General features: G+C 36.9%; 1 protein-coding gene across 1 annotated transcript in view; it reads left to right on the top strand.

The window, feature by feature from the left end:
* atk (artichoke) overlaps window positions 1-27,419 on the top strand; it is a 283,822-nt gene that overhangs the window by 35,157 nt on the left and 221,246 nt on the right. The window contains exon 2 of the mRNA XM_069820681.1: window positions 2,941-3,030. The gene's annotated coding sequence lies outside the window, so the exon portion shown is untranslated. The remainder of the gene's footprint in view (window positions 1-2,940; window positions 3,031-27,419) is intronic.

Genomic DNA, 27,419 nt, shown 5'->3' with positions numbered 1-27,419 from the left:
CAACGGACACACAGCAACTGAATGTTGTGCCCCTTCAGACTGCACACAGCACAGAGGGAGCGTTCCGACGGCTTCCTCGGTTTATAAGCACGTGTCTGCATGGTATAGTCCAGGCCTGCACAAGGTTTGCGCTCTCCGAGCCGGCTCACAGCTCATGAGCGGAATGCAGATATTAGCTGCTCTCTGTATAAAGGTGGACTGGAAGAAGGGGTGATCTCATACAAAATATACACAAAAGGAAGTACTATTACGAGTGTTTATGAAATGAATCCCCGTTCAGTGTTTGTAAAACTATCTTGAACTATTATTAATTAATAAAGAAATATTTATTTTAAAGAAATAATAGAAATTCTATAGCTACTTAAATGTACAATATCATTTTGTTATATTTTTATTTATCAGTACATCAAAACGAGGTTTTATGCTGTTGGCAGCTGAAAGGAACAGTAGCCTACTGATCGCAATGAAACATCAGTTACAGATGTTCGATGCCTGCCTTTATTAAAGTTGATTATAGAAAACAGTTGCTCACAAATATAAATGTTGAGCCAAACATAGCAATCATTTTCACAGCCAGCCTGTGTAGTCGTGGATTTATTGCTAATGTTTAGTCTTGCAAAACTCAACCAGGGCAGTAGTATTATTCAAACGATCTTTAGCGTTATATCACATTGAAGATCAATAAGTTCGAGCTGTAAATCGTTAAATGTTGTGTTCCGTCTTGTAGATTCCTCCGTACTGTACTGTAGCAGTAGGTAAGCAACATGACACAGGTCCACACCTGTGGAGTAACGGTCAGCCCGTCTAGCCGCGAAACCAGGTGGCCCGGGTTCGAATCCCGGTCGGGGCAAGTTACCTGGTTGAGGTTTTTTCCGGGGTTTTCCCTCAACCCAATACGAGCAAATACTGGGTAACTTTCGGTGCTGGATCCCGGACTCATTTCACCGGCATTATTACCTTCATATCATTCAGACGCTAAATAACCTAGATGTTGATACAGCGTCGTAAAATAACCCAATAAAATAAAAACATGAAACAGTTACTGAGAATAGGCCTACACACTGCACTCCACTAGATAGCTGAGTGGTCGTTACCCTGTCCTCTACCTACTGCAAGTCTATGTCATTCTGACGTATCTTCCTCTCCGTTTCGGCGAGCGGTAAACACCGCTCTCCCCTCCGAAGGAGCGCGCGCGCTCGTTGAGCGCTGTTTGTGCAGGTATGGTATAGTCAAAAAAACAAGGTACAATAAAAATGTAAGGAAACATTTTTGATGTCACTGTATTAAGAAACAAAGGCTCATATTTGAAGAAAGTAGTTCAGTTGTTATCCTCCTTGAATACCTACGATTTCATGTGACATACATGATGACCTTGAGCATTCGACGCAATCTTACAGTCACTGTGGACAGCTGATATTTTGTATTCCCTACCTGCTATGGAAATTTAACAATATGTGCAATTCGAGGGAAACTTTCGACGTGAATTCACTAACAATTGCCTGGTCTTGTGCAGGTTCGCCATTCAGGAGACAGCCGTGTGACAGACGGCATTGGCTAATCCCATTGCGTACACTACATTCGAATTATTTCCTTCAGATCTGTGAATATAATATAATCCTTTAATCATTTAAGGTTCTAAAAATATCAAGTTCTATAAATGTTTGCATTATAAGAAATAACGACAGATACAGGGACATCATTTTATTTTTACTAACATTTTTAATATTAACCTGTCTATACCTTTAGAGAACCGGAAACACCGCTTGCTCCCCCCCTCCAAGACTGGAGTTCGATGATACTGGCGTAAAACACAAATCACTCTACTAGGTATAGGAGGGAAGAAAAGTAGTTCATCCATTTACGTAAACTAGGAGATATCGCGATTTTGAGTTTGATAATTTTCATTAGGTTTTTCTTTCATCAAAGTACAGTACTGTATTAAGAATAAGTGTTTTTACTCACGAAGTGAGTTATCTATGCGAACGTATTCATTATGCAGTGTATATTATAGTCTACAGCACATTAGCGTACAATATAGAGAAAGAAGCTAAATTGAAAAATAATCATAATATGAATATTTAAACACAATTTTGAAAATGGTGGCCGTTCATTTCGATACAGGCTTCAGTTCTTTTGTGCATATTATCGCACTATAGACTATTGCATCTAATTCCAATTGCCAGTTTCGTCCTTCGTACTAGTAACTCATGTTGAAATAATTCTGTACCTACTCTACGTACTGTAAATTCAATCTTCACTTCTGCCCGACCCGAAAATATAAAATTACTCAGACATGCTATCTACTGTCCGTCCAAGTGGTTATGCCGCAGGATTGTAGAAAGGGAGGAAATCACGTGACAATTACTTAACGAGGCCCTTTTATTTAAGTTAAATTAAACAGCTGTATAATATTACGTAAACTTTCAATTCCTAAGAGAAATTAATGTTTTCAGAAAAGAGCTAAGACAGCCCAGCTATTACAGAGGGGCGAGCAGAAGCAGGTGGGGGAAATCGGGATGCGACGTAGGCAAACGGACAGTACCTGTGCGAAAATATGATTCAATATTGAAAGCTCTTTCGTCACTGGAAAACGCGAACATATTTCTGGAACGTACTATACTCAGTAACTCAGTACTGCTTACTATCTGCGGTCTTGGTTCTGTGTGGAGTTGGAACTTCCTTAGTAGAAGGGGTGGGAGTGAAGTACATTCAAAAACTGAGGTACAATAAAAATTGAAGTAAAAATAAAATGATGTCCCTGTATAAGTGAGTATACTTATGAAACAAACACATCCATATGCATTACGAAATGTTTTATGTGAGTAGTGTGTGTCTACTGATATGACAGCTGACGCAACTGGCATGGAGGGAATCCCTCATATCGTAATGATGTTATAAGGCGATGTTCATTTATTTTCATTATCTAATTTTTTTCTACAGGAATGGTGGAGAGGAAAGTGAAATAGATTACGCTTCTGGGAAGATTCTGAATACCGTATCAGCTGTTTCGGATGACATATCTCCTAAATAGTACGTATATTACGTCTTTTATACTTAATTAAGTTTCTTCAAGATATGGAGCTGCGGTACAAATATGCATTTGCATATATTTCTCATCACTTGTAAAAATAATAACTATAATGTAGGTCATTTTAAACGTGTCATGAAACAAGAATGAACATGATTTGTAAGATTCCGAGTGGTCATGCTATTCTGAGTAGTATAAATCTCTTGGATACATGAACCATGTCGAATGAAATGAAATCCACCTATTACCTTCATCTTCAAGCGAAAAGATAAATAAAAGACATCCTTTGAATAGTTAGAGCTCTCTCCAAGATACGAAAGAAATATCTGAAAAATGTTTATATAGTAAAGAAATGTGAATTCCAGTCTGCATTGTTTTGTGTAATGCATGTCACTTCCGTATGTGCATTATGTTTATACAAATTTCCAGCTGGACTTTTACGGATATTCTTCTTAATTTAAATGAAAGTTCTTCAATCCAAGTAATTAATAAAAAGAATCACATTTGGAGGCAATTTCTGGGAACGTTTTGATTCTTCTTTATTAAAACGCATTCGAATCCTACTTAAAAGGTGTAAACAATATTAGTTACAGTAATTTACATAGACGTGAAATGTTATGCTGAATTATTGCGATGTACCGAAGTACATATGATATTTCCGTGAAGGAATTCTGCATTACCATATGATGAAGGATCGGTGGAGCGGAGAAAAATTCTCTCCGGCACCAGGATGCGAACCCGGGTTTTCAGCTCTACGTGCTGACGCTTTATCCATTAAGCCACACCGGATTCCAATTCCGGATTGAATCCTCCAGTTTAAGTTCCACTCTTAGTTTCCCTTTAATGGCCAACCCTCATGCACTGTGTCACAGATGTGTGACATGGCACAATGTCCAACACACTGATGTGGAGAGGTGCCCTCATTACGAGTGATTAAGTGGCCGGGATCCGACGGAATGAACGTCGTCTTAAATCACTAAGTGATTATTTAGGCATATCATATTATTGCATCCACACCTGTGGAGTAACGGTTAGCACGTCTAGCCGCGAAACCAAGTGGCCCGGGCTCGATACCCGGTTGGGGCAAGTTACCTGGTTGAAGGTTTTCGGAAGTTTTCCCTCAACCCAGAATGAGCAAATGCTGGATAATTTTCCGTGTTGGACCCGGACTCATTTTACCGGCATTATTATCTTCATCTCATTCAGACGCTAAATAACCTGAGATGTTGATACAGCGTCGTAAAATAACCTACTAAAATAAAAAATATTATTGCGATGTACCGAAGTACATATGATATTTCCGTGAAGGAATTCTACGTTACCATAAGATGAAGGATTATTGAGCGGAGTGTTGTGTGAATTTGAAGAGTAGTCATGAACTGAAGAACGCATACGTCCTCTGCCTATGGTCCACACCTGTGGAGTAACGATTAGCGCGTCTGACCGTGAAACCAGGTGGCCCGGGTTCGAATCCCGGTCGAGGCAAGTTACCTGGTTCAGGTTTTTTCCGGGTTTTCCCTCAACCCAATATGAGCAAATGCTGGGTAACTATTGGTGCTGGACCTCGGACTCATTTCACCGGCATTATCATCTTCACTTCATTCAGACGCTAAATAACTTTAGATGTTGATACAGCGTCGCAAAATAACTAAAAAAACATGTCTCATGTATTGAAAAGTCCTAAGTGATGTAGATATTTGACAACAGTGTTGTTTCAGTTTTCAGCTGTACATGCATCAGTGAAAATATACAGCTTTTTCACACTTGGGGCAACGTAATGTTTAATAAAATGATCCAAAAAAGAAACATTTTTCGCGGGAATACAATGAAACAGCTGATGCGGAAGCAGCTCCGCTCAGCGAGAGCGGGTGGAGGTATGCATACTTGCGTTGTTCTGGAAGTTAGCTGCGCTCACTACAAGTATGTGCGTTGGGAGTCAGAACAACAATTATTCATACTTTTGTGACGTTTTGATTATCATCATTCGAGAAACATGTTTGAAAATGAAAATTTTGTGCTATTTTTAATGTTATGTGAAAGCTTATGACGAGACGATTCCAGTGATAGCTTACCCATAACTCATATAGGTTCAAAATGTGGGCTTGTGCTGTTTTGGAATTCATAGCTTCAATTGTATATGTATATATATTTGTGTGTGTGTGTGTGTCTAATGCCTACCCACTTCACTTTGCGTGATTCATGTTCCGCATACTGCGGATAGATGGCAGGACTGTGATCCATTTTCAAGTTGTACACCACTTCGGCGGGCCACGTTATGCATGATGTGTATCTGTGAAGAGTTATGTCGTGTACTAGGGCGAGTGTATATATGTGTTGTGTAGGGAATGGGTGAGGATGATGATGAAGGGAGAAGGGGAAACCTGGTGCAGGCACATAGCCTACTCCTATCGAATAGCGCCAAGGTTGCCGCCAGCCTTAACATCCCCATCCGACGGACGAATCACTATCAACAGTGACATATGCCTTCTCTTCACATGTACTGCGGAGAGAGATTTGGGATTTAACTCAAGCATATTGGTGCACAATTTAGAGATTAGAAGTTGTGCACCGCCATCTCTCCTAGTCCCGAGGTACATGACAATTTCTGACCGTGAATCGAACCCGGACTGGCTAGTTTGGAGGCAGTCGCGCTACCACAGAGGTAACTCGGCGGACATGGCAGATAAACAACAAACGAATGAATGAATAGATGAATAAATAGATAAATGAATGAATAAATAAATAAATAAATACTTCTTGATGTTAATTTACTGCTGTTTCATGTAAGTAGAGCAATGTGCACGGTTGTGAAAGAACGAAGGTTAAATAAAATAATACATTTTCCACCTTATCGCTTTGCCTGCATCTTTTCTTTTTTATAGCATTCTGTTACGCATATTCCTTGCAAATTTTTTATACTAAGTCTTTTTGTTTGTGTTTCAGCAGTTAAAAGTTTCTACAAAATTTCTTATCGTAAGATATATTTTACTGTATAATATATATATGTGTGTAATAATTCAAGTTTACAAAAAAGTCTTACTTTAAGATATACAGTAAAATATATCTTGCAATAATAAATTTTGTAAAAACTCTATACATACACAGGGTGTTTCAGAAATACTTTGGCAAACCTTGAGGGCATGTTCCTCAAACCAAAACAAGAAAAAAGTTCATAAAAACATATGTCCGAAAATCCTTAGTTGTTCAGTTAGTAATGAAAGAACATAATGGTACATCTGTTACATATTGTCAGCTTGGCAGCAAGTGTTGCAACTTTAATCAATTCAGAAACCCATAAGAATGAAAGTGGAAGCAAGAGGAGAACATTTTGAACATTTGTTATGAGTAGACTTCGTGGAATTGCCACGAGAATCGTAAGGTTTACTGAGCACGCGGTATAGACTGTAAGAGAAGGGGGAGTGCAAAGGATGGAGTATGCCTCTGATGTAAACACTGAGCAGTATACTGCGGTTACAATAAAACCTATATCCTGCGTTCAAGAAATATAATGAATGATCATTGAAGTAGGAAATGTCTAAACAATTATTTTATAGTGAGATATATTAACTCTTAAAATTTAATGTAAGATACTCACATCCTTGAATATGTGCATTGCAGTGAAGAGTTACGTACATTTTGAGCGACTGCAAAGTAACCTCCTCCGATGGTCACTTAAGCAGTTTTTATTTTGGGAAAATGTACGTTCAACATCACACAATGTAATACGTACATATTTGAAGAACGGAAAGTCACTACTTTTTAGTACACCAACTTCAGATGTCTTGTCGTGATCTGATGGTACATCATTTATAATACGAAGTTGTGAATAGGCACTATTTTTAGCAATAATGTTTCTCAACTTACATTTCAGTTTTTATGAAATTAGTGAAATGTTATTTTGGATTGCGGTTTGTGATACTTTATCCACTATAATAAGGGCTTCTGAGAGTTGTAGTTCAGACGATTCTAACAGGGTGATGCTTTTGGACACGATTTTAAAATTAAAATCAATGAACAGAATATCTTTCAATAGCTGTTCAGAAGGCAATGATTTCACAGGTGCAACAGCGGAACTGTCTGTGCTATCCAATGCATCAATTACCTCCATTATTTTGTCGTAATGTTCTGCATAATAATTAACAGCATTCAACCACGTTCCCCAACGAGTCAAGACTGGCTGCGTGTGTAAGGGTATTCCAGGGGCAATTATTTGGAATAGCAACACTCTCATTGTAGTATGTTTGAATTCTTGCCTGCACTGAACAAACGTTAAGCTTTGACTATTCCAACCACAGTAATGCAAAAACAAGTGCTTACATAGGTAAACATTAGCTGTAGCTGCTCTATCTATTTTGACCGGTCACAACTCTTAACATGAACTGCTTATACTACGAGACCGGGCGGTCGCTCACCTCCTCTATACTACCGTACATCGCCAACCTGATTGCACGCTGCGTGTGGCAATTCAACGAAGTCTAGTTATGAGTTTCTGAATTGATTAAATTTGCAACATTTGCTACCAAGCTGACAATATCTAACAGATGTTTCATTATGTTCTTTCATTAATAACTAAAAAACTAAGGATTTTCGGACATAATGTTTATATGAACTTTTTTTCTTGTTTTGGTGTGAGGAACATGCCCTCAAGGTTTGTCAAAGTATTTCTGAAACATTCTGTTTATATATAATATTATATGCAGTATATATCTGTATTATTCGTAATTATGTTACGCAAATGGCAATAAATTTTACCCTTATATTATTCTCATTAAAAAAGTTATTCGTTACGAGGATGCACGACACAGTCTCTCCTACTCTACACCAGGCAAGAGAAACGGCCTACGAATAGAGTTACCGACTTTTGGAGGTTGCTTAATATGATTACTTTACTTGTTATGTAACGACTCTATGCGAACTAGTAGGTAATTTAGCATCGGTGAAGTGTATGATACCCAGATGATATTTGCTGAGATGAAACCGATGATTCGCTATGTGATTTTCTGATATTCTCCTTAAATTGGAAAACCCAAACCAGGTAATCAGACCAAGCCGGACTCAAACCCACGCCCGAGTGCAGATCAGAGGTATGGTTTACTAGGGCTTCGATTCTAAGACTGTCATTGATGAGTGGCGACACACTTCCATTTTTATTCTGTCCCAGAGTTTTGGCTAGCGAAATAAGTACATAAACATCGCTACACTACAAGCAAGACCACATTAATAGCAAAGAAAACACGTATGCTCGAAGACTAGAAGTGAATATTCCGTTACTAGTCTACCTAACGATGCGGTTAGAAGAAATAATTACTCAAAACTTCAACATGATATAGTCGAACTTGCCTAAATTGAACGTTTTTAATTTGAAATCGTGAATAATTCGCGCGATTCCTTAGCATTTCTATAAAACGCAATGTTAAAAATCGTCTGTAATTTGATTTTTATTAGGGTAATTCGAATTGAAATCCAAAGAATTTCAGTTACAAATTACGAAAATCAGCCGGGAATATAGCGCCAGCAGACTGTCGCCCTGTCTGCAGGTGAAGAATGGCCAGAACATCCCAAAAACCATTGCCTACAATCCCCCAGACCATTGAGCACATCCAGAAATTAAGGTGCCATGTTGAAGGACAACAAAATATGAATGAAACAATTTTCCAATAAGCTCTGTAGTAGCGTGTCTGCCTCCAGACTAGCCGACCCGGGTTCGATTCCCGGCAGGGTCAGACATTTTTTTCTAATCACTAGATTGTGCACCAATATGCCTGGGTTAAATCCCAAATTTCTCCGCATTGCACATGAAGAGAAGACATATGTCACTGTCGATAGTGATTCGTCCGTCGGACGGGGACATTAAGCCTGACGGCCCCCTTGGTGCTATTCGACAGGAATAGGCTACGTGCCGGCACCGGGTTTCCCCTTCACCCTTCCTCTTCTTCATCATCACTCATTCCAGACACTACGCTAACACGAGCACTTACACATACACTCACTCTAGGACACGACATAATTCTACACAGATGTACATCACGTACAGTGTGGCCCGCCGAAGTGGTGTACAACTAGAAAGTGGGTAGTCCTGCCATCTATCCGAAATATGCGGAACCCGAATCAGGTAAAGTAAAATGGGTAGGCATTGCATACATACATACATGCATGCATACATACATACATACATACATACATACATAAATACGTACATACATACATACATACATACATACATACATACATACATACATACATACATACACACATTTTCCAATAACCCAATAAACTCGTAGAATTTTGCATGAATCGAAGTTTAAATTGTATATATGTATATAACACCGAAATCTTGAAAATCCCTATTTCACTTAATGAGTAAAATTTTCCTTTTTCATGAATAATGCAGTTATGTTGCAGATTTATGAAGTAGGCAGATTTACTTATTTCAAAATACGAGAATTCGGCATTTTTGTTCTTATCGATTTCATGAAATAAGCAACTCTATGACTGCCACAGAGTTTCGGTTTAATGGATAATATTAATTTGTACAGGGACATCATTTTATTTTTACTAACATTTCTAATATTAACCTGGTTGTACCTTTGGATTAACGGTTGAGAACCTAAAACACTGTCTGCTACCTCCTTCCACGACTGGAGTTCGATGATACTGGCGTAGAATACAAAAAAATCACTTTACTAGGTATAGGAGGGAAGAGAAGTAGTTCATCCATTTACGTAAACTAGGAAATATCGCGATTTTGAGTTTGATAATTTTCATTTAGTTTTTGTTTAATCAAAATACAGTACTGTATTAACAACAAGTGTTTTTATTCACGAACTGAGCTATCCATTCGGAAGTATTCATTATGCAGTGTATATGACACTGTCTACAGCACATTAGCGTACAATTTAGAGAATGAAGTTAAATTGAAAAATAATCATAATATGGATATTTAGACACATATTTGAAAATGGTGGCCGTTCATTTCGATACAGGCTTCATTTCTTTTGTGCACATTATCGCACTATAGACTATTGTACCTAATTCCAAGTACCAGTTTTGTCTTTCGTACTAGTAACTCATGTTGAAGTAATTCTGTACCTACTTTATAAAAGAGTACCTTATGTACTGTAAATTAAATCTTCACTTCTGCCCGATCCGAAAAGATAAAATTACTCAGACATGCTATCTACTGTCCGCCCAAGTGGTTTTGTCGCAGGATCGTAGAAAGGGGGGAAATCACGTTACAGTTAATTACTTAACGAGTCCATTTTATTTAAGTTATTTTAAACATTTGTATAATATTACATAGACGTCCAATTCCTTACAGAAATTAATGTTTTCAGAAAAGAGCTAAGGCAGCCCAGCCACTAGACGAGCAGAAGCTGGTGGGGGAAACCAAGTTGCGACGTAGGCAAACGGACGACAATACCTGTGCGAAAATATCATTCAATATTGAAAGCTCTTTCGTCACTGGAAAACGCGAACATTTATTTATTTTATTTACTTATTTATGCCTATAACAGGGCAAAGCCCCAATTACAATAGACAGTACAGATATTCGTTAAAAATATATTAATGGAACGTACTACACTCACTGTGGTTCTGTGTGGAGGACTTAGTGCTACTTATGATTAGGTTTTCTCCTGAGCAGTTGTTTGCTCGCTTTCAATCGGAGACCTCCGGATTACCTCCGATTGATGCCGCGAAGGTTGTATATATGCTGTGGCGCAGACGTACACATTCCGCTATGCATTCCTTTAGTCGGATTAGGTAGTGATTCGAGTCCGCTGACGTCCGCTTATCTTTTAAAATAAGTTGTAATTTGTTGTTGTTTATGCTCTCTTTTATGTTAATCTCTCTCTCTCTCTCTCTCTCTCTCTCTCTCTTTGGCTCTTTTTTTTCTTGTTTTGCTTGAAGTACTACGTTAGCTGACAGATTTTTTTCTACTTTTAAAATTCATAGTAATGTGGAAAGGCGTATATAATTGATAAAATTAATAACATTCATCTAACTGCAAAACTAATGCAGAAGTAAAGCTTTTCAGTAGCTAATGTAAACATGTATACCGTACTTCTCCTAGAAACTCTTGTTTAATCGCAAGCAGTGTTTGTCAGTTATTATTCTAATCGGTTTAGTTTAACGTAAAATATATTAAGGGAGCTTCAGTATGGAACAAGAGAAACGTGGGCTATCAATGGGTTAAAATTTACTGTCCAACATAATTTATTCGAATTCTTCACAGGACAGGATTGTGATTATTAGGGAACGGAATTTGGAGCAGTAAAAACTAGTATTGGCATCTACACAGCCATTTGTTTACAACCCTTTATACCAAGTCCTCCCCTCCATGACATACTCGCAGCTCTCTGCACGTCAACAACAGGTGAACGGGACAGTTGTCGCATAAGAACTTCAACGTGCAGGTTTGCAGTTCAGAGTATGAAGTGTAGGTACAATGCCGAAAGTGAAACCAACTAACAATAAAAAATTGAAATACTAGTCTATATTTGTAAAATCTCCAGATCGAGTATCAAAATTCAGGAAACAATTCCCTAAATTGTCGCTTCCCCCATGTCCAGTTCTTAAGAGATGAGGGTCATGGTTAGAAGCTTGCAATTATTACGCACAACACCTCCAATCTGTGAAGAAAGTGGTTCAATCTTTCGATCCCGATTACGCGGCTGTGATTCAAATATGTTACGAACTGCTAAATGATAGAACAACCGAAAAAGAAGTGACATATATTAAGTCAATTCTTTTATATTTACCGGATGCCATTATTCGATTAGAAAAGTCAGGAGTAGAACTAGTAGAGCAAATAAATATTATGAGGACTATTGTAAATAAACTGAGTGCAGTAGAAGATGAAATAGGAAAACGTGTTGGTGAAAAAATGAACAGAGTTTTGATTAAATATGATGGGTACAGTATTCTTAGTCGGATTTCAGATGTACTAACAAGGACGTGTCCCAATGACGTCATTTAACATGTGAATTTAATTGACGTATGTTGTTTCAAGTACTCTCCAATTGTCTCTGGAGATTAGAGCGGAGTTTTTCCATGTTAAAAAATTTCCTTCCTTGCAACAGAGCAAAGTTGTATTTTGAAAATTTGAAAATAATATTTACAATTTATTATAACAAGGCACAGCAGGAATAATTGTTTCATCAACAAAACCTAGCATTAATTGAAAATGTCATTTAGTTTGGTTATACATTTTGTTCAACATTTAATGATACTGTATTAGGCTATATTGTAAAAATTTTAGTATATTGCATATATTGTAAATACTGTAGTATACGTGGCGGCCGGGTAGCTCAGTTGGTAGAGCAGCTGGCTACGGACTGGAAGGTCCGGGGTTCGATCCCAGGTGGTGACAGGATTTTTTCTCGTTGCCAAACTTTCAGAACGGCCCCGAGGTTCACTCAGCCTCCTATAAAATTGAGTACCGGGTCTTTCCCGGGGGTAAAAGGCGGTCAGAGCGTGGTGCCGACCACACCACCTCATTCTTGTGCCGAGGTCATGGAAAGCATGGAGCTCTACCTCCATGCCCCCCAAATGCCTTCATGGCATGTTACGGGGATACCTTTACCTTTTACCTTTTTTACTGTAGTATACGTTGTATACATATTTCATGATAATGTAAATAAAGGTTTTAATTTAACACGTTCCTGACATACATATTCAGAGGCGAGTTCCATACAGAAGATAACTGTTTATCAACCATCAATATTTCCACTGACACACGAGGACGCAGAGATTGATATTTAACTATGTATATTTGTAATGTTGTTTATTGGTGTCGTGTGCGTTGCCAAGAAAAGCGGATTATGTATATAGGCCACTATATGTCATTAAACTATTCCATATGTCTATTCTGAAATACGTTTACAGCACGTTGCGTGTAAGTTTGTATGAAATAGACTGTACTCGTCCATGTTCTGTGACTCAGCTCGCTTGAGAGTCACTGAGCTTCAAATATCTATACTACGTTTCACCATTCTTTATAATACTCTAAATCCCTTTCCCTGGTGATTATTGTGTTAAAGGGTGTCAGTATTTGAACTGCCTCTTCTAAAACGCGCCACTCTTTCTCTGTAATAAAATATAAGCGGATATTAACTTAAGAATAATTGTAATTATATTATTACCACATGTTTCTTTAGTTTCATTCAGAAACTTAATATTTTAATCCAAACAGTAAAATATAACTCAAGTCGTCTTTTAAATATTTCATATGTTTATTTATTGTCTCGAAAGTTACGTTTTAGAGAAATTTCAATACTTTTTCCTATACTGTGGGCCGTTGGGAACAATAGCACTTAATCAATTTAAAAAGAAATCGTATCAAATGTTTTGCGTACCGGTAATTGTTTTCATCAAGTTCGCGTTTCTGCGATCGCTTCAAATGGTCTAACACATTCGAAGTTCCACCACCCTTAGAATAAATTCGCCCACAAAGTTTACAATATGCGACTTTATTATTACATTCAACTAAATTAAAGAATTTCCATGCGACGGATAGCCTATCCGATTTGGTGCCATTTTATTCCACTCACAACTACCGTCAGTCCGTACGCGCCGGTCATCCTTGAGCTAACTGTCGCTTCGCTCCGAACCCCCGCATCCCTCCGTATGTCCCCTGTTCCACCTACGGTAGTACCGGAGATCACCGGTGGAGAGCTTTATTCGTAATCTCCGATTCCTCCGCGGTAGTAGTCACTCCGATGAGCAGCACTGGGAGGACTGTTGGAAGTTCAGTAGTAGAGGGGGTGGGAGTGAAGTACATTAAAAAACTAAGCTACAATAAAAATTGAAGTAAAAATAAAATGATGTCCCTGTACTACAGTTTACAGTGTTTGCGAAAAAATTGCGTTTCTGTGTATTCTTTATGGTGAATCTTCGATCCCGCTATACACCACACACAGAAGGAAAAATGTACTTAAATAAATCAAGATGGCCTCAAAATGTAGAAAAATTGTAGGCCTATATACACAATGTGATCACTGCAGAACGTGTAAATCCACAAGCCCACCTCAAACACCTTCGTTTCTTATATACCCGACGAATCAATTTATTGTGCCAACTAAAAGTCAAACGTCTTCACTTCTATTAAGAAGGCATGACTTGTATCATAGAGTTTAACAATATGAAACGATTTTCCAGTGCTATAGCCTAATATTTAATATATCATTATTTTCATAGCACCTCTTTCTTCATAGACTATGATATCAAATTACCCATCATTACAAATCTGATGTTATTTCTTTATTATTGTTTTATAATGCTGTCGTACAAAAGAATAGCATATGAAACTCATTTGTAATGTTATGCAATTATTACATTCGTAAAAGGTATGAAAATAAGTTCGTTTCATAACTGTTACTCATATAATAAGCTATAACATTATAAACTTATTTAATAATATTACTTTTTAAATTTTGTTCGTTACTGTAACGTAAAATAAGCATATCGTATTTTTTTTTCTTGTGAGTTCTAAATGTTTTAAAATTTTGTTTTTTATAACTTGAAATATGCATGATTATTTGTTTACGATCTCTAGAATATTCAATTGAAATGGGAGTGTAGAAATATCTCTTAATCTTTTCATTTTAGTTTGAAATAAGCGTGTCTTATTGTGTATGTTCTCTGAATATTTATTTAAATTTAAACTGTAGAGTTTATTTTGAATTTTCCAAGATTTTGTTTAAAGTGGAATAAGCAGTGTTCATTTCCGTTCTCTACCACAGTTTAAACACAAAAATTAAACTGTATATCGTCCGTATTTTTTTCTTACGAGTTTAAAAGCAATGTACTGTACCTGGCAATGACCTTCAACGAACCAGGTGAAGGTGTTGTTCAGAGCAACACAACATAATGTGTACTGCCTGCTGGTTTCAGCGTTGCAATATCTCATAATTCATTCATTCTGTTCTCCCCAAAGGCAGGTATTTCACTGCTAACCCAGCATTCTCCAGTCTTTCCTATTTTTTTTTTTTTGCCTTCATCTATGTCTCCGCATATGACCTATATATCTTAATGCCGTCTACCATCTGATATCTTCTTCCGCCCTGAACTCTTCTTTCGTTCACCATTCCTTCCAGTTAGGTTTGCGAACTTCCGTAAGTAAAAGTTAGGGACACAAACGTTACTGACAATTTTCAATTTTATTGCACTAATTATTTCTACCTATCAATCTATTCAACACTAGTACTTTTATTACACACACACAGATATATATATATATATATATATATATATATATATATATATATATATATATTTTAACAGATCCATTTCGATTCATATGTAAAAAAGTGACAAAACTTACCAAAATCACCACAAGACAAATTGAGAAACAGTATACATTCCTTATAAAACTGAACTAACACGAACATAAAAGATTTCAGCCACTCTTCTCGGAAAACACAGAGACGTTTACGTGATTATCACCAGGGCTATCAGATCTTATCACACTTGAGGGGCTATGGTATTTTACAAGTCTTTGTTCTTGTCCTCGTTGATATCTACTTCTATCGTAGAAGTGGTTGTATAAATTTTTCTTTTTTTCCACTTTTCCTCCGAAATCAATGAATGACGCATCAAGTGGAACAAAGTGGACGTAATACTGAATGGCGCCAAATTAAAGTCAAAGTGCATAAGATGAGCACAGAGGATAGATGATTCAGTAAGTGTCCTGTGATCAAACCTGCCCTAACTTGTGTATTATGATCATTGCACCCGTCACTCTGTTGACATATCACCGAGAATTAAATTTCTGCCTTGAACATGCGTATTAGAGTCATTTCTCCATTTCGTCAGATATTGCAAGCATGTCTGTATTGGACTATGCAGAAATATCTACCAATCCAGGAACGAAAATCAGCTGTATATGTCTAATACGTCATGAAATCGGGACATTTTGATGCGTGTGCAAATTATTTCGGAACGCAGGACGCAATGGTCGAAATCGGGACTGTCCCGGGAAATACGGGACGGTTGGCAAGCCTACTTCTAGTGCACCCTTTAGAAGATAATTTCTTCTCAACCAGTTACCCAGCCAATTCCTTTTTCTCTTCCATATCAGTTTCAGCATTATTCTTTCTTCACCCACTCTTTCCAACACAGCTTTGTTTCTTGAAATCATCCATTTTAAATGCGCGCTGGTTCGAGTCCTCATGGGGGAAGAAATTTTCTCATGAAATTTCGGCCAGTGTATGGGACCAGTGCCCACCCAGCATCGTGATGCACTTGGGGAGCTACGATAGGTTGCGAAATCCGGTTACGCAAACCAGCTTGGAGGCTCATCGTGCTAACCACACGATACCTCTATTCTGGTTGGATGATCGTCCACCTCTGCTTCGGCATGTGACCGTGAGGCCAGCAGCCGGCTGATAGGTCTTGGCCCTTCATGGGCTGTAGCGTCACGGATTATAATAAAAGCTTGATATATATGTATATGTTTGTATGTATATATGTAGGCCTAAGCTTATAATATATATATATATATATATATATATATATATATATATATATCTCAAGCTTTTAAAACTAAACTTCGATTTCCTTGCATTGTGATAATGTTGCACAGAACTTGAATACTGTATAGCATTAATTTTTTACAACAGATTTTGGGTACTATTCCCGTGGGAACTCCCTAAATTTAGTTAGTTACGCTTCTCTCGAAAAACGTTGGTATATTTAAATTAAAATGTCGCTGGCGTAGAAAGTAACAAAGAATTAAACTTTTCTAACTCGAAATTATGGATAATTCGATTTTTTATCTGTCTCGTCAATTTCGAATTAACTAAGTCCGACTGTATAAAAAGAAGAGACGAGGCAGAAACAATTCTATAGAATATAGATGGTCTACTTCATGGCAGATGAAGAAGAAGAAGAAGAAGAAGAAGAAGAATAAGAAGAAGAAGATGACGGTAAACATAACGTTGAAAAACTTTTGTTTACTTTATTAATTAAGTGTCAATAAAATATTCAAAATAAAATAAATAGAGATTAGACTGGTCCATCAAGCAGAATAGCTATTTTTGAGACCCCAAAGCGTAAGATATTCTTTTCACTCCTGTTTCCACCTGAAGCCGAAAATAGAGTCAATCTTCGAAATGTTGTGAATTCCTTATTAACAGCAATGGGGAAAGTCTAATCTGTACTTCTTCTTCACAACGAACGGTTACTTTCTACCTCTTTCAGATAAATTTCCAAACTGCTGTTAAAGGCAATTGGAATTCTCATCATAAATAAACCACTCCCAAGACTTTGGATCTAAGCTCAAACGTTCACATACAGCCACACATCCTGAGCATGGTTCGCTTCGAAAAAGAAATGAAACTGTGGGTCCCGTGTCGTAGATTTACGGAAAGTAAAAGAACACTGTATCTCTTGAATTTGGTAACGTTTATTTATTCCCTCATAACTTTGGCAGTCGACCTGGTTGGCGAGTTGATATAGCGCTGGCCTTCTATGCCCAAGGTTGCGGGTTCGATCTCGGGCCAGGTCGATGGTATTTAAGTGTGCTTAAATGCGACATGCTCATGTCAGTAGATATACTGGCATGTAAAAGAACTCCTGCGTGACAAAATTGCGGCACATCCGGCGACGCTGATATAACCTCTGCAGTTGCGAGCGTCGTTAAATAAAACATAACATTTAACATTTAACTTTGGCAACACTGTCAACGAATTCTTCTTTACTATAGAGTATTCCAGCTTAAGAAAGAAAAATTGGTCTTGTGGGTCTTGGCTAGATGCCTCTGTTAGTAGAACGAGTGAGGTATAGTATCTCTATCTCATTCTTCCTAATACGTACAGCGTTCTAGCAGGCTTATCGCACAAGATACAGTAGGTACGTTGAGTCCGTTAAAATGATTAAAAAAAACTATTAATGCCACAATGATGCCTGCAAAAACATACATATATTTTATATACATTGTAACTAGACTTCGGATATTTAGGACATTAACCAACTTTTAGACAGCTTAACTAGACTCCATAATGAACGAAAGTAGGCATTAAAAATACATATTGAAAGTTTATATTGAAAGTTTATTGTTTCAGTCATTGACTTTACTGTTGTGTATGTTTTAGATGTTAACCTTTACATAATAAGTTACAAGACGTATAAACGTTTTCGGTGAATAGGTCAACATCTTCAGATACGAACAATCAATTATGCAATATCAATAAAATGAATTGAAAATTATTAAAAATACAGTTTTAGGCACCTAAAAAGTTACTGTAATTACAAATTGTAATAATAATAATAATAATAATAATAATAATAATAATAATAATAATAATAATAATAATAATAATAAAACTGTGTTAAACATCAATACAGTTATTTTATTGAGTTAGGAAGTGGTTATAATACCAATTTAAGATTATGTGGAGCACACGTCTTCCGTTATTAAATGTTAAGAAGAGCTTATAATACAAAATTAAGATTATGTACAGTAGTGGCAAAAAAAAAAACCGGACCGACCCTTGTAGCTGATTTCAGAGCCTTGTTCACTCCAGAGCACAATAGACTGGTAACTAAGACTTTAGTGGTTCGAATCCTGCCTGGAAAGGAAACTCTTTTTTGTAATAATAATAATAATAATAATAATAATAATAATAATAATAATAATAATTATTATTATTATTATTATTATTATTATTATTATTATTATTATTATTATTATTATTATTATTATTATTATTATTATTTAGGAGAAGCGAGGACAGCGAAGCTAGAAGATCTGAAATCTGAGAATGCTGACGCCTGTTCTGATACAGTACCGATAGAAAACATTGCCGGAGCTAGTTATCGCATATCGGAGCTAATTGCCAAACAAATGAAACCATTTCCTAAGTGCAAGTTTATTAAGAAGTGTCTCATTGTTGCAGCGAAAGAAATTTTCCCCGAAAAATTATTCATTTTAAAATATATGTCTCTCTCGATGTACTGTCACAAGAAGAGTAGAAGAAATGGGGGGGGGGGGATATTGAAAACCAATTACAAAATAAATTGAAAACCTTTTCATCTTGTGTGTCTTCTCCGTCTTTCCTTATCAACATATGAAGCTAACATCAACAAATTTATAAATATGAAAAAGTGGCATCTATGTTCCAGTGAGTATTAGGAAGATTAATTTATTTTATATACAATTTGAAACAGTTCTTTACGAGAGAAAAAAAAAACAGTTCATTTTCGTTATATAGGCTTACCTTGTTACCTAACTGGCACACAATCTGTTTGAGTTTGAAGAGTAAAAATATTATTTGTTGTCTTGAAGTTATTTATACCTATGTGCATGTTAAAGCTATAGCCAAAGTTCCGCCACTGACAGCTACGTCATCTCGGTCAAGTAGTAAGCGGCTGCTTTGCTACGTATTAGAGAGGTTGGGGGCACCAGATACTTCCCCTACCGTCTGCTTGTGAGCATTCCTGACATAACATCTTTAGATTTGTGCAACATTTAGGAATCTTATTGATAGAATGCGAGCTACGCAACATGGAGACATTAAGTTACGTGTGGGAGTTATAAAATTCATCTGAGAGCCGTTTCAGTTTATATTGGATAGTTGCTTGATTATGATCGAAAGCTTTCACCTGAGCATGTCACCCGAATGAGTTTGTTCAACCCTTCACTCGGACCTCTAGAACACCGAGCGTAACAACACAAGAAAGTACCGGTAATGCAAATCTTCATCTTAACAATTCAAAAGTAAAAGAGCAGGAAAGGGCAATCAGTTCTCTTCGGATTCACGACCGCACGCGATATGCTTGTTACGCCAGGAATTGCAATAATGCGGCAGATTACCCGCGATTTGTCTGACGGAGGACACACGTGGTTGTACATCGTATTGAAACGCAGTGATGACGCGAATCGTTGCGTTTTTACTTTCACATTCCACAAAATGCAGACAAATCATTGTAATGCTGCAAAGAAAGTCACTTGGACTTCTGAGTGAAACGGTTGAGTATAACTGGTGTATGAAGTATTTAACCTAGGCTCTATGTATTGCAAGTTTCTTGTTTATGTTAGTTAATTAGTTAGGATACAATTAATTATGATACTTAATCACTCATTTAAAGTTTGTGTGACTGCAACCTGTGTATATTTTTTTGTTTATAGTGTTTTTTCTCTCTCTCTTTATTTTTTGTGTAGCTTTATTTTGTTTATAGTGTATTTTTTCTGTTTATTTCTATTATTGTATTTATATTCCTGGTGTTGTGGAAGAGAAGGCCTGATGGCCTTAATTACACCAGAATAAATAAATAAATAAATATGTATAGTCCATATTACCTTACTTAATACCCTTTGAGTGAAACCTAACCATTCTTCCCCTATTACTATATATGCTAGTGGATTATAGTGATTTTCTAGCTCTCAGGTTGAATTTTCTTTACCAACTTCGTTTCGAATTTCTGGGACTGACAAATACTACAGCTGGCAGTTATTTTCTAACTGTTATGTTGGCAGCAACAATTTCGGTTTGCAGTAAAGGAAACTGATGAAAATACAAGTAAATATGTTTTTAGGTTAGGTCCAATGAATTGTAAACTTTTCAAAGCAATGACTTTCATGTTGCCAGACAAAATAGGTTCTAATATTAGATCATTCTATCCTAATTACCAACATAATATGCGTATAGTCGAAGAGGAAAATATACTATATCGTAAACCATTTAGGAAACACCTCGCAACATAAAGGTGAGATGTGGTAAATAAGCATGAAATTGTTATTGTTCATACATTATTATTATTATATTATTATTATTATTATTATTATTATTATTATTATTATTATTATTATTATTATTATTATATTTCAGTACGTAGCATTGTGATTTTATCCTCTTTGGTGATTTCTGGTATTAGCTGGCAACACTGAAGAGACGACCGAATTAGATTTTTAGAAACTACACTTACGTGATCCTCACTATATAGCTGCCCTTTCATATCCTCTCAGGCTAGATCAGGGTTGCAGAACTGGGGAAGTTCTTTCCCCCATCCACAAGGCCCGAGCCTTCAGTGACGTTTGTGTCATGTTTGGCGTACACACTGTTCTCTCTTCTCCTCTCTCCCTACAGTACAATGAGCTGAAGAGAAGGGATGAGTTACGTGTTCCGGGTTATGACGCGTGCTTCAATTGGAGCACAGTTTTGCATCCCTGGGATAGATTATTTTCTACATATTGGCCTATATTTATTGTAAATGAAAGTTTACTTTCAGAAACATTACTTTAATGCTAAAGACAAAACAACAAAAATTATCTCTTCTCATACAGGCTCAAATGATTATCAGCTTCTCAATACTTCCAACATCTAACTAGATACAGCAGAGTGAACCGTAAGTAATATCATTTATTTCAGGGGGTATTCTTTGAGATATTTCCAACAAAAAAGTTTAATAAAACATTGCTCGTTTTGTCTTCCTTTCCGAGATAAAAATTGTTTTATATGAATCATTTCATAGCGTGTTTTAGGAAAGTCATTGACTTAATTCCCAATACGCTCAGTCAGTTTAAGAGAGCAGTGTATTATGATGGTAAATAATTGAAAGAATTTTAGTTTTGCCCTTTAAATGTGCAGAAAATTGATCCGAACATGTTACTCGGATCAAATTTCTGCACGTGCAAAAGAAAAAAAAATAAAATTCTTTCGATCATTTATTAGGTTCCGAGTGGATTGACATACTGCACTTCACCTACAGCTATTTGACATAAAGTCATTTGACACACAAGCTATTTTACATACAAGTATTTGGCTTATTTATTTTTCATCTAATTTAATTTGAGATCTTGTTTGTATCATAGAACCATTCAATTCTTCTATTAAGCCAAAGTATTGTAGAATCGAGATTATCATATGGCATATGCTTCTGTGGGTCAAGTCCGAAGATGAGTGATATTTTTATTGCTCAGAAGCTGTTACGACATGCATGGCAGGTGTTGATACATCATGTAGGGGATATTTTACGAGGTTTAATATTTTTGACAGTTTATGCTTTATACGTATATTTTTAAGCTTATGGAATTAATACATTCTAGTAAGAATCATTTTTTTACCGAAATAGTGATTTTCATTAGCTATTACAACATTCGTTTTGAGGATAATTGTAATATTCCAACACATCGATTGAGAAGTTTCAACAAAATGTATATGGTCTATGGCAGCGGTGTCGTGGTTACATCGTGTAATCACAGACATTCAAACGGGTACGAGAAGTTTCCTGTGCATTGCTGTGTGTTTCATTCACGTACTGGAGGCAAGCAGTGGCGGTATCATGTCGCTTAAAAACTCGGTCTCTACAAGCAGTAAGAGATGGTTTCGTAAAGAATGAGAAGAAGAACTTTTTTGTCGATCAAAATGTAATATGTTCACTTTGCTCAGCGGTTCAATTAGGAGTATATAGAAACATTAATTGCCACGCTGAATAATGTATTATTATTACTACTACTACTACTACTACTACTACTACTACTACTACTACATATGTTTCTATAAGTCTTCTGTACATGCATGAATATTAATATCTTTAGAGCTTCTCCATGGAAAGATAAAATTATTAGGTTTTATCTCAATTTTTATCTTCTTAATCTTTAGATGAGGGTAATTATTTATAAGTTACTCATTTAATAATGATATTGCCGAAAAACTGATTCAATATTATGTGCCAACTGTTAAGCGTCAGGAATTGACATGTCTTAAATCATAGCCAGGAAGAGAAAGATGAGATAAATAAATGTAAGGAAGTCAGCTACCTAATGGGGTCTGGAATATCTCGTGCTCTAAAGCCTTTTAATAGAACAGAATTTCTCAAAAGAGTAATGATTAAAATAACTTAAATAACTTTTCCATAAGAAGTTTAAAACTACGTATTTCTCGACCAAATATCGAGAGAAGAATTTAGAAATTTCCTGGTTATATTCAAGAGGAAGGTTAAAAAAAGAAGCAAGAAAAATCATATATTATTCACTGGCTCTTGATGACAGCAGTGACATTACTTATACAGCAAAGCTTGAGATTTTTATTTGCGGGATTGATCAAGATGTTAGTACAGGAACCACCACTGGTAGTTTTCATGCCAAGTACCTTTCCTCCGTCTCCTTACTTCATAGACTGTCTGTCGCATCTAATCACTGCAGCTCGAGTTTTGGTCACCGCTGGTCTATGGCTTAAAAATATGTAATGGTTTGTCTCATGAAATTAAAAATACGAATGATTTAAGGTGTTTTAAAAGATACATCAAAAGAATTTTAACATACCTCTCCCTACAATTTAGATGAAATACATGTGGGTTTACATTGATGCTAATTTATGTATTCCTTTTATCTGTTTTAATTATTGCTTTCTGTTTTAATTATTGTTTTTCTTTTTTTTTTCTCTCTTTGACAAGTCCTATGGTTTTTAACTATTTTATGAACAAACAAGGAAATAAATATAAAACATTTCTCACACATTTAATAGAAAAGTGTACTGAAATTGGCTGTAGTTTAAAATCCTAAGATTATGGTTATGCACTTCGAACTTTTCATTCATAACGCTGTGAAGTTTATTTGACCAATGACAGGATTGGTTGTCGGTTCCATCTAACGCAGGCATGGTAGCATAAAATCCTAACTATTCGATTATCCACGGTTTACACAGACAGGGACTCTGAATGTTGTAGGTGGTTGAGCCAGGTGTTCGGGTTAGCATTATTTGACGTTTCACAAGTAGAGAAAGCCTCCGTAGAAGACCTTATGCCAGATATGCCGATTATCTAGTTGAAAGTTATATAGATATTGGTGCAATGTTCCTCCCGGTGTGGTGGTGTAGGGCATCAGAATCTATGTCGTCGGGAAATATAACAAATGCTTGCGAAGCATTCCATGCCCAATTTAAAAACAATTTCACTAGCCCTCACCCACATACAGTGCGTTCGTGGCTCGGCCGGACCGTTCCGCGGCGGCCTTGGACTGGGTGAAGAGTGGCGCGCCTGCCGCCAGAATAGCGCTATAGCTACCGCTGACGCGCCAGTCAGTCGAGTTGGATCTGTCGTGAGGGAAAGATGTCTGTGCGCGTGTTGTGAGTAAAATTGTGTTGTCTCGTGGTAATAAAGTATTTAGTATTTATTTATTTGTTTATTTATTTATTTATTTAACCTGGTAGACATAAGGCCATCAGGCCTTCTCTGCGCCTCTACCAGGGAATTACAACTATAATATGAAGAATAAAATTGCTGGCCTTCTATGCCCAAGGTTGAGGGTTCGATCCCGGACCAGGTCGATGGCATTTAAGTGTGCTTAAATGCGACTGGTTCATGTCAGTAGATTTACTATCATGTAAAAGAACTCCTGCGGGACAAAATTTCGGCACATCCGGTGACGCTGATATAACCTCTGCAGTTGCGAGCGTCTCTTAAATAAAACATAGCATTTAAGAATAAAATTACAATTAATATTAAATTTACAATTACAATAAAAATTAAAGTGTGTATTAATAATGGTTGAGTACATTTTAGAACGTATTTTTCTCTATGATACATATGTGAAGTAGGCCTACTCTTCTGCAAGAAGATGTCAAAAAGAATTTGAACATCGGTTTGCAGATGTTCGAATTCCTAGCAGATCAACTATTCATGACCTTGTCAATGAAGTCAGACGTACAGGATCTTTTTTGAACAAGAAACGTGTTCAACAACGCCGAGTACTGACAGGAGAGAAGCTTCATGAAGTAGGGGCCCGGTTAGAGCACTCACCCCGCAAATCACTGCGACGTTTAGCACAAGAGGTTAACATTTCCAAGACGTCAGCTTTTGTGGCAACGAAACTTCTGAAACTTAAGCCATACAGGGTAACTGTAGTTCATGCTTTACAACCACAAGATGCTGTAAGTAGAGTTAATTATTGCAATTGGTTTTTGCAGGCCGTTCATAATGGCGACGTGGACCCACTTCTAACGTTCTTCATTGGTGAAGCGGTCACGTTTCTATTAGAACAATAGATACTGGACTACCGAAAATCCCCATATTATTCATGAAGTTCCTCACCACGCTGCAAAGGTTGGGGTTTGGTGCGCAGCGAGTGCGAGTAGAATTATCGGTCCCATATTTTTCGACACAACAGTTTATTCACATGTTTATGTAACTTCAATTTTAAGTAATCTTTTTCCGCAAATAACAAGAAATGAACGATTGAGTGGCTGGTTTCAGGAGGATTCAGCTACAGCGCACACCGCTGCGAATTCTATGCATGAATTGCGAAGTATGTTTGGTGACAGAATAATTAGTCGAGGATTGTGGCCACCTCGTTCCCCTAACCTATCTCCATGCGATTTTTATTTATGGGGAACGTTAAAGAATAAAATGTACGCATCAAATCCGTACACGTTACAATAATTGAAGGACAACATCACGAGAGAAATACAGGCAATCAGTAAACATGAACTTTTGCGAGTGAATCAGAATTGTTTTCGGAGATATAGGGAATGTGTCCGAGTTGAAGGTCATCACTTTCAACATCTGTTGTGATGCAGGTAAGCCTAGGCCGCCGCGGAACAGTCCGGCCGAGCTACGAACGCACTGTATGTTCATATTTTCAGAAATTTTAAAGAGCCTTCAAACTGAACTTAAATTAAAATTACATGTGACAATCTTTAAAGAAAGCGCTATAATGTGAAATATAATAGGAAAATAAGCTACATGAAGGATGTTCAGAAGAAATACAGTGACAAAGAAATTTTGAGGCTTCAGTATATTAGAAAAGTTTCTTATCGCTACTTAAATCATCACCAGACATAGCATCTTGGGGACGGAAGAGTTAAGTTTATTGCAACACGGAGTATACACTGACGCTTCGTTGCTAGTGGCAGAAGATGGAGGTATACAGAAACATAAAAAAATCAGAGTGTGTTGTTTATTGCTGAATGTGCGTTGACCTTGTAGTTCAGAATCAGGCACGGATCTTTGAGCTTTAATATTATACAACTATGTTGGTCGTCTATTGAACATAAACACTGCTTGCAAGGAACGATGTGTTACATAAGAACATTTATACAAAATTAAATAAACAATACATTAAAAATGGAAATAACCTAAATATATTAGTCTTATTTAATGCAGTGTGCTATCGTAACGTATTTTAAAATAATTTTGCCTTAATATTACATAAATTGGCAACTTTTTATTTCTGTATTTTTCAATAAAGACTTTAAAGTGGAGATTCTGTAGTTTAAAGAACGGGATGCCAGCCTTTACCATAATCTCACACAAATCCAGTTAAAATTGTGATTGTTTATTTTAAATGAAATTACCTGTTGACAGATCTTCACTTTCGTTTTTCGATGCATTGTCATCCCGTATGTTTACGCTACACAGTTTGCAAGTAATATATTCCCCATTCACTTCAAACACTCGCCTCCAAATTCTGTCACAAATTGATGCTCTTAGATCCCTTTTTCTTCGTCATGATGTACTGCAGATGCACGATCTATGCAGCAAACAGTTGTTTATTTCATAGTGTTCCTCCCTACATATTCTGTTGTGTACATGTGCCGCTCTTGCATCTATACACAAGCCTATGCTCCAGCATTCAGTCAACTTGCATGCACAGTGTTCCCCTCAATCGGTCGCCAAGAAGCTATATCTGATCATCACTGAATGAAAGAGCACATCACTTCATATTATATGACATATTCTGATCTATAAAACAAAATTAAAGCAAGTTTTAATCCGTCAGAATATTGCCTGTATTCGTTTGTACAAACACTTATGTGGCCGTGGCATTATACTGTTAGTCCTGAGCCTAACCAAAGTGTGAACGGAAGTTGCTTGAACTTAATTACGGAACATTACATTTTTCTTTAGTAGGCGAGTTGCTGTACAGGACATAAGGAGGATAAATGTAGAAAAGTGGAGAATGTGCAGCAGATGAGGTATTTTGCGCAATTAAACTCCAAATGATGAAGAGCGTGTACGGTATCCCTGACAGACAGAATTTTTTTGCGCCATCACCCTTTGCAGGCATGGTCTACAACAGGGGTGCTCACGGGAGCGGTGCCCGAGGCGAGCGAGTGCAGACTGGGCAAGTATGAGTAGACCAGGTAACGAGTGGAACTCGCTGCTATGGAGCTCGGCGGGGCAAGAAGATGAGGATGTAGGATCGTCTTTCAAGCAAAATATAAACAATATAAATCGATTTATTGCATTTATATCGACAAACGAAACTCTAAACAGAAACAGTGTTTTAGGAACAGACGTAAACTTAAAATGCTAGGCATTACATGTGTGTTTGTACCACCAGACGAGTAATATCTGAAACAATAGATCTACCCGAATGCAGCAGAATCATAGATGTCAAATGCTTATCGCTTAGCTGTGGTCTGTGGCTGGTTTCACACATTTTTAGAACAGA

Source organism: Periplaneta americana, chromosome 3, assembly GCF_040183065.1.
Source record: "Periplaneta americana isolate PAMFEO1 chromosome 3, P.americana_PAMFEO1_priV1, whole genome shotgun sequence".
NCBI lineage: Eukaryota > Metazoa > Arthropoda > Insecta > Blattodea > Blattidae > Periplaneta > Periplaneta americana.
This window is presented reverse-complemented; position numbering and strand designations above follow the sequence as displayed.